At 35.6% G+C, this 8,908-nt stretch overlaps 2 pseudogenes; both read right to left on the bottom strand.

The window, feature by feature from the left end:
* Nucleotides 1-286: 286 nt before the first annotated feature.
* LOC136834704 (uncharacterized) lies at nt 287-3,141 on the bottom strand (annotated as a pseudogene).
* A 444-nt stretch (nt 3,142-3,585) lies between these two features.
* LOC136834719 (uncharacterized) lies at nt 3,586-6,010 on the bottom strand (annotated as a pseudogene).
* Between the last annotated feature and the right edge of the window lie 2,898 nt (nt 6,011-8,908).

The following is an 8,908-nucleotide window of genomic DNA, read 5'->3' as shown; positions in this document are numbered from 1 at the left end:
GTATGAAGAGAAAACGAATATGGATACATGAACTGAACACACCAAGAGGCCAGATTTTGAAGCTTCTGTCATTTATTCCCAGACCCTGGTAACCATCCAGAAAAATTCTACAACTACTTTAGGATGACACATGAAAATTTTAAGAAGCTGGTGGAGTTGACTGGATCTTCCATAAAGAAAATCAACACTAACTACAGGCGTGCAGTTGGAGTTGAAGAAAGAATGACCATTTTTAAGGTAAAGAAATATTTTATTGAACATTCCAATAATTATTTCAAGTAGGCTTCTATGTAGGGCAATAGTAAATAAATATAACATGAAGACAGTTCATGTATTCCTGCTGGTAAGTAAATGGTACAGCTCTAAGTAAGGAATCATGAAATTCTAAGCTAGTATTTCTCAGGTTAGCATACTCGTGCTGTGAGTAACTGTCACTTACATTGGATGTGTACATGGTGATGGCGTATGACTGATTCTGCTCAGTCCAGTAGCCATACTGAACAGAAGGGCAGGTTTAAACAACTTCCCCTACGAAATTTTCATATATTTCAATTTTAATGTCCTTGTTGTCATTTGGCGACAGTTGTTTCATCAGAGGCAGTAAGCTTAACAGAAACTGGCGATCTGGATCATCAACATTTTGTGAAGACGCTTGGTCTCTCAGTTGTTTTAATTCTTCTAGAAAACGCATATCCATCTCATCAGCATCCCCAAGGCGTTTCTTAGTGACACCAGTCTTCTTTTGACTTGGGAAGAATAGGATTGACAGAACTACGGTCCTCACAGGTTTTCGGTATTATTTGCTGCTTCTTGAGGAGATGCATTGTCTGGTGTTTCGATGACAACCGAAGGTGAAGAGTTTTGAGATGCATCTTCCGTTTCACGACAGGTGTCTTCATCAGGAGGTGTAAGGACGTTTGAGGATGTTGGTCGTGGCGTCACATGAGGGGGACTCAGGAAATTGCATGGCATCATAGTACACCCACATCCTTGTTTCGGTATTATTGATCCAGATGGTTTGACACTAATCTTTCCTTTCCTCATGAAGTTGCTTCTTAGGTGCCGCCATTTGTCCTTACATTCGGCTTCTGTAAAGAGTTAAATGAGAATTTAGTTATCTTAATTATGTAGTCATGAAATGTTATATATTTGAAATTAAAGTTGTGCACAATGAATTTCAATTATTGATTTTATACTGTTTGCTAGGCTCATATAGTCTTATATCAGCATTGTGTGTGTGAATATATATATATAATATATATATATATATATATATATATATATATATATATATATATATATATATACAATGATACGCAATGCTGATATGATGATATATGAGCCTAAACTTTAAACATAAAACAATTACTGAATGCATTGTGTATCTCTCTATCTATCTATCTATCTATCTATCTATCTATCTATCATCTATCTATCTATATATATATATATATATATATATATATATATATATATATATATATTATATATATATAATTTTACCTATAGTAGTAAACTAGGATCTGGTTATTATATGGTAATGACTTTCAATACTGAACGGCTATTTACTGTAAAAATGTTTAATTAACGTTTGTTATTGTCTTTTTTCCAGACATGTGTGGTTACTGGAGAATCTTCCGGTTCCCTGGTTACCAGTTTCGTGTTGGTAGAGCCACAGTACACAAGATTGTCAAGGAAACCAGCAATGCCATACATGGGGAAGCACTACAACCACAGTATTTACCAGTACCTAACGAACACCAGTGGGAACAAATAGCCAGAACATTTTTTCGACAAATTGTAATATTCCTTGCTGTATTGGGGTAATGATGGCAAACACTGTCGACTGAAATGTCCGGCTGGAGGAGGGTCACTTTTCTATAATTATAATGAATACCATTCTATTGTTCTCCTAGCCATTGCTGATGCCAACTGTTGCTTCACACTGATTGATGTAGGATCAAATGGACAAAACAGTGACAGCTCTGTCACTAATCAAATATGGGAAGTCATTGATTTCTGGATGTTTAGGTATCCCACAGTCACGAGAAAATTCAAATACCAACCAAAATACCATTCTTTCTTGTGGAGATGAAGCTTTTTCCTCTGAAGCCTAATCTGATGAGACCATATCCTAGAAAGGACTTGGACTACTCCAAAGAGTATATGCTATCATCGGATCAGCAGGCTAGAAGAACAGTAGAGTGTACGCTTTGGAATGCTAGCTAAGAAATTTAATGTACTTCAGACATTGATGGAGACTAGTGTTGAAGTATCTGAATCATTGGTAGAAAAGTATTTTGTACTTCCATAATTTCATCCAACATGAAAACAATTTCAACTACTCTCCCAAGTGATGATGTTCATGATGCAACACAATCCAATTTTGCAAACTCAAGCCTGACAGCAACAAGAAGCATGAGGCCTCAACAGAAGCTATGGCAGTTCGTGATATCTTGAAAGAATATTTTGTTTCCAGCTGAGCTCTTGGTGGCAAGACCGAATGATCTGTTGATTAACATATTTCATGGTGAATGAGCCTAATGTTTAATTCATAGTAAATATAAGCTAATGTACAGTTCATAGCCCTAGTGTATAGTTCATAGTGAATAAAACTGCTGTCTTACCTGTACATTTCATTGCAGCAGCAACCTCCTTCCCTACAAGGCAGCTATGGCATCACGATCCTGGTGGCTGCGGTCACTGGGATCATATATAGGAGGGCGCTCTGACCAAGTTTATCAGAACTCCACTTCCGCGACCATCACACGACAACGGACTGTGTGACTGATGTAGAAAATGGGTCCAGCCTATATGTGACTCGGCAACGGCGACGCGGCGCCGTGACTTGGAATTGACGCGACTCTTCCTGTATAAACGGTTTTCAAATATACATACAAATTAATGTTAAACTGGGTGGCGATTCATACGCGTGATGACTTGCCTTGACGGACGCTGACCCGATTCGCTTGGTGTAAACGCACCCTTAGAAAGCGCGTTACACCAAGTGAGTCGAGTCGGTCAAGTCAAGATAGTCATTTGATGAGATTCATTTTGACTCATCTCCATTTACACCGACAGGCCAGCCAGCGTCAAGTCAGTACTCAGTGACCTGTCTGATTTCATGGAGAATGGATGCATGTTCCCTGGTTGAAGTAGCTGCTTTTTGTGGCTTCGTCGTCGCAGACGTAAGAAGAGAAAACGAATATGGATACATGAACTGAACACCAAGAGGCCAGATTTTGGAAGCTTCTGTCATTTATTCCCAGACCTGGTGAACCATCCAGAAAAATTCTACAACTATTTAGGATGACACATGAAAATTTTAAGAAGCTGGTGGAGTTGACTGGATCTTCCATAAAGAAAATCAACACTAACTACAGGCGTGCAGTTGGAGTTGAAGAAAGAATGACCATTTTTTAAGGTAAGAAATATTTTATTGAACATTCCAATAATTATTTCAAGTAGGCTTCTATGTAGGGCAATAGTAAATAAATATAACATGAAGATAGTTCATGTATTCCTGCTGGTAAGTAAATGGTACAGCTCTAAGTAAGGAATCATGAAATTCTAAGCTAGTATTTCTCAGAGGTTAGCATACTCGTGCTGTGAGTAACTGTCACTTACATTGGATGTACATGGTGATGGCGTATGTGACTGATTCTGCTCAGTCCAGTAGCCATACTGGACAGAGGGCAGGTTTAAAACAGCTTCCCTACGAAATTTTCATATATTTCAATTTTAATGTCCATGTTGTCAATTGGCGACAGTTGTTTCATCATAGGCAGTAAGCTTAACAGAAACTGGCGATCTGGATCATCAACATTTTGTGAAGACGCTTGTTCTCTCAGTTGTTTTAATTCTTCTAGAAAACGCATATCCATCTCATCTGCAGCATCCCTGCTGCGTTTCTGGTGACACCAGTCTTCTTTGACTTGGGAAAGAATAGGATGGACAGAACTACGGTCCTCACAGGTTTCGGTATTATTTGCTGCTTCTTGAGGAGATACATTGTCTGGTGTTTCGATGACAACCGAAGGTGAAGAGTTTAAGATGCATCTTCCGTTTCACGACAGGTGTCTTCATCAGGAGGTGTAGGGACGTTTGAGGATGTTGGTCGTAACGTCACATGAGGATCAGAAATTGCATGGCATCATAGTACACCCACCTCCTTGTTTCGGTATTAGCTGATCCAGATGGTTTGACACTAATCTTTCTCCTTTCCCTCATGAAGTTGCTTCTTAGGTGCCGCCATTTGTCCTTACATTCGGCTTCTGTAAAGAGTTAAATGAGAATTTAGTATCTTTATTATGTAGTCATGAAATGTTATATATTTGAAATTAAAGTTGTGCACAGTGAATTTCAATTATTGATTTTATACTGTTTGCTAGGCTCATATAGTATTATATCAGCATTGTGTGTGTGTGAATATATATATATATATATATATATATATATATATATATATATATATATATATATATATATATATATATATATATATATATATATATATATATATATATATATATATATATATATATACTATAAATGATACACAATGCTGATATAATGATATATGAGCCTAGCAACGAACATAAACTTAATTACTGAAATTCATTGTGTATCTATCTATCTATCTATCTATCTATCTATCTATCTATCTATATATATATATATATATATATATATATATATATATATATATATATATATATATATATATATATATATATATAATTTTTACGAAGTATAGTAGTAAGCTACAGGATCACAATTATTATATGGTAATGACTTTCACTACTGAACGGCTATTTACTGTAAAAAATGTTTAATTAACGCTTGTTATTGTATTTCTTTCCAAACATGTGGTTACTGGAGAATCTTTCGGTTCCCTTGGTTACCAGTTTCGTGTTGGTAGAGCCACAGTACACAAGATTGTCAAGGAAACCAGCAATGCCATATGGGAAGCACTACAACCACAGTATTTGCCAGTACCTAATGAACACCAGTGGGAAGAAATAGCCAGAACATTTTTCGACAAGTGTAATATTCCTTGCTGTATTGGGAGTATTGATGGCAAACACTGTCGACTGAAATATCCGGCTGGAGGAGGGTTACTTCTCTATAATTATAAAGAATACCATTCTATTGTTCTCCTAGCCATTGCTGGTGCCAACTGTTGCTTCACACTGATTGATGTAGGATCAAATGAACGAAACAGTGACAGCTCTGTTTTCACTGAATCAAATATGGGGAAGTCATTGATTTCTGGATGTTTAGGTATCCCACAGTCACGTGAAATACAAATACTGCAACAAAATACCATTCTTTCTTGTGGGAGATGAAGCTTTTTCCTCTGAAGCCTAATCTGATGAGACCATATCCTAGAAAGGACTTGGACTACTCCAAAAGAGTATATAACTATCGGGTCAGCAGGGCTAGAAGAACAGTAGAGTGTGCCTTTGGAATGCTAGCTAAGAAATTTGATGTACTTCAGACATTGATGGAGACTAGTGTTGAAGTATCTGAATCATTGGTGAAAAGTATTTGTGTACTTCATAATTTCATTCAACATGAAAACAATTTCAACTACTCTCAAGTGATGATGTTCATGATGCAACACAATCCAATTTTGCAAACTCAAGCCTGACAGCAACAAGAAGCACGAGGCCTACAACAGAAGCTATGGCAGTTCGTGATATCTTGAAAGAATATTTTGTTTCCCCAGCTGGAGCTCTTGAGTGGCAAGACCGAATGATCTATTAATGTATATTTCATGGTGAATGAGCCTAATGTTTAATTCATAGTAAATATAGCTAATGTACAGTTCATAGCCTAGTGTATAGTTCATAGTGAATAAAACTGTTGTCTTACCTGTACATTTCATTGCAGCAGCAACCTCCTTCCACAAGGCAGGTATGGCATCACGATCCCGGTGGCTGCGGTCACTGGGATCATATATAGGAGGGCGCTCCCGAACCAAGTTTATCAGGAACTCCACTTCCATAACCATCACACGACGACGGACTCGCTGTGACTGATGTAGAAAATGGGTCCAGCCCTATATGTGACTCGACGCGACTCTTCCGGTGTAAACGGTTTTTTCAAATATACATACAAATTAATGTTAAACTGGGGTGGCGATTCATGACGCGTGATGACTTGCCTTGACTTGACGCGACTTGACTCGCTTGGTGTAAACGCACCCTAAGTTAAGGAATGTACTGTAGCTCCCATCACAGGACGTCTCGTAAATATTTTACCATAAATATACTTAGAATTTGTTATTGGTTTTATTCTTATCTGTAATTATAACTTTACAAAGTAAAATAAAAAAAAAAATATTATATAAGCCACTGATGTGTGTGTTTTTTTTTTTTTTTAAAGTTGGCCAAGCTTAAATTTAGCCCAGTCTAGGGGCGTGATCTGTATATATTTAGGTTGTCCTATAAGGGTTTCCGTCATTTTCTGTAAGTTTGGTGAACGTTTGGTTTTTCCATCCCATCTAAAAGACCCATTATTCATATTAGTAAAGGTTAAAAACTCACTAAAATGTGCATGTCCAGTTAAAACAGTTTCATCTGTTTATTCTTTCTGTAGAATATTGCTCTTGGAATGCCAGAATTCTATTCGAGCAATCCGTGTAAGAATTTTAAAGCCATTGAATATCCAATAACTTGAAGTCAATATGCCGTGTATGCCTTTCATCTATGATGTTTCTCTTTAGTCTGTAGAAGAACGAGAGAGAGAGAGAGAGAGAGAGAGAGAGAGAGAGAGAGAGAGAGAGAGAGAGAGAGAGAGAAACACTACCAGACTCCCACTGTTATTATATTTTCTGTTTATTTCGTGTATATGAGAATGCTCGAACTTTGAGGGATAAACTTGTAACTGCCATTTCAACCAATTGTCAGAATCAGTAAGAATTCAGGGTCAGTGCTTAGAAAGAAGGGTAGTGCAATAGTCCTTATTTAGGACTAATAATCTTTCTATTCATCTGCAACTTTCATTATGAGGTGACTGTTAAAAATGTTTATTTTCATGAAAATTGTGATAAATCAACATGCGAGAGAATACTTACATTATTTTCACTTCAATTAGTATTTCTAATTGGGAATTCTTAATGGGTATTGGATTTAACAATTATTGGAACTGCTAGCGTCAGAATCATTTTTATCATTTTCTCTTAATAGCTAATTTAAGTGACCCAATTACTGATTCAAGTTTGGAGTGGATAACACTATTTTTCATTATTGGCATTTTGCTGTTTTGAGACAGCTATCTACGCTAATAATAACTGGCCCCTAAAATAGGTGGTTTTCTCACCTATATCCAACCAATTACCAATAATTTTCTGCAGCATAAATTTGCAAAATGAAGGCATAAGGAATTTTATTACAACATATCCTTTTACATCCCGTTTTTTTATGAATGTACATATATTTATATTGATAAAAAATGGGTTAAAACTAACAAAAGTTATTGAACGGCCAGTTATATACAGCAATTATGTACGTTACAGTAAATCACCATATTTATATGCAAGAACTTTTTACAAAATAAACCTGTACACTTTTTCTTCAGTGTTTTAGTAATTATCAATCTCTGTGACGTTATTTTACCAAACAAGCTTTCCTTCAGTTTATGATGATTTAACCTCACATCTCTATTCACCCACAATTCAACGATGTAGGCAGTAATGATCAAAATAGCAGCATTTCTTTCTTTCATTTTCATATGTGGAAGATCAAAATACAATGGCTTCAACATCTGGGGAACCTAATAGAACATATATTGCGTAGGGGTTTCTTCAGCCACAACACAATTTCGTTATTTTTTTTACAAAAGTATACAGTATGAAGAATGGCTTCTTCTTTTTTACAATCTTCACAAATGCTATTATTTACTATACCCAACGGACAAAGCTTTTTCTTAGAAGGCAAAGCCTCATGTACATACCTATATATTATGTTTCTGTCTTAAGGATTTATAAATTTAACATTAATGTTACTCCATATTATTTTCCAGCCATAACAAAGGTTTTTTTCAAGAACTGTTACTATACATTCAATATTATACATAACCTTATTTATTATAACAAGATCCTGAAATAACTAACAATATTTCTTGAATATGGTGTCCAAATAAACGACAGACATACGTAAACTTGATTTAGGAATTATATTATTTACACAAATATGCTTGTAACTACGTAACTACATAAGAAAATTACTCATTAAGGTATACTTTTAAAAACCTAAACAGCAACATTACTTGAGTCTTATAGAATATATTTACCAAACAAATCCCTCCTTGATTTTTAGCCAAGTATAACGTTTCTTGTTTAATTGGTTGATAACCATTGTTCCAGATGTAACGAAAAATCATTTTTTTTTCATTCAGCATAAAATTCTTTTGGCATTGGATAAATGTGTGCCAAGTACAAAATCTTCGAGCAAAGAAACGAGTTATTGGTAATAGCTTTTTGCATAGATGTTAAATGACTGTTATATAGGGCTTTGATTTTGTTTATTAAATTTTCTTGTACAAGATTCCAGCTTAAATGCAGGTATTCTTGATCATTATTAAAGAAATACACACCCAGTATCTTAATCATATCATGTTTTACGTCTAACCAGTGAAGCTTCCAGTCTTCTCTATTACTCCATTTCACAGTTCCAAATACTGAGGACTTGTTTTTGTTCAACTGAGAACCTGACGCTCTTTCAAAATCATGAATTAGTTTTTCTAGCACATTGAAACCAGTTTCATTCTCAATAAAAATATGTGAATCGTCGGCATATCAAGCAATTGACAACTTTTTAGCATTTGGCAGAGATAAAGAAAAAGGGAATAACTTTGTTTTTTTATCATTTTGTAAAAAGTATCAAGGTCCACAGCAAAGAGA

The sequence above is a fragment of the Macrobrachium rosenbergii genome, chromosome 54 (assembly GCF_040412425.1).
Source record: "Macrobrachium rosenbergii isolate ZJJX-2024 chromosome 54, ASM4041242v1, whole genome shotgun sequence".
NCBI classification, from domain to species: Eukaryota; Metazoa; Arthropoda; class Malacostraca; order Decapoda; family Palaemonidae; genus Macrobrachium; species Macrobrachium rosenbergii.
Note: the sequence above shows the minus strand (reverse complement) of the source record. Positions and strands in the feature narration are given on the sequence as shown.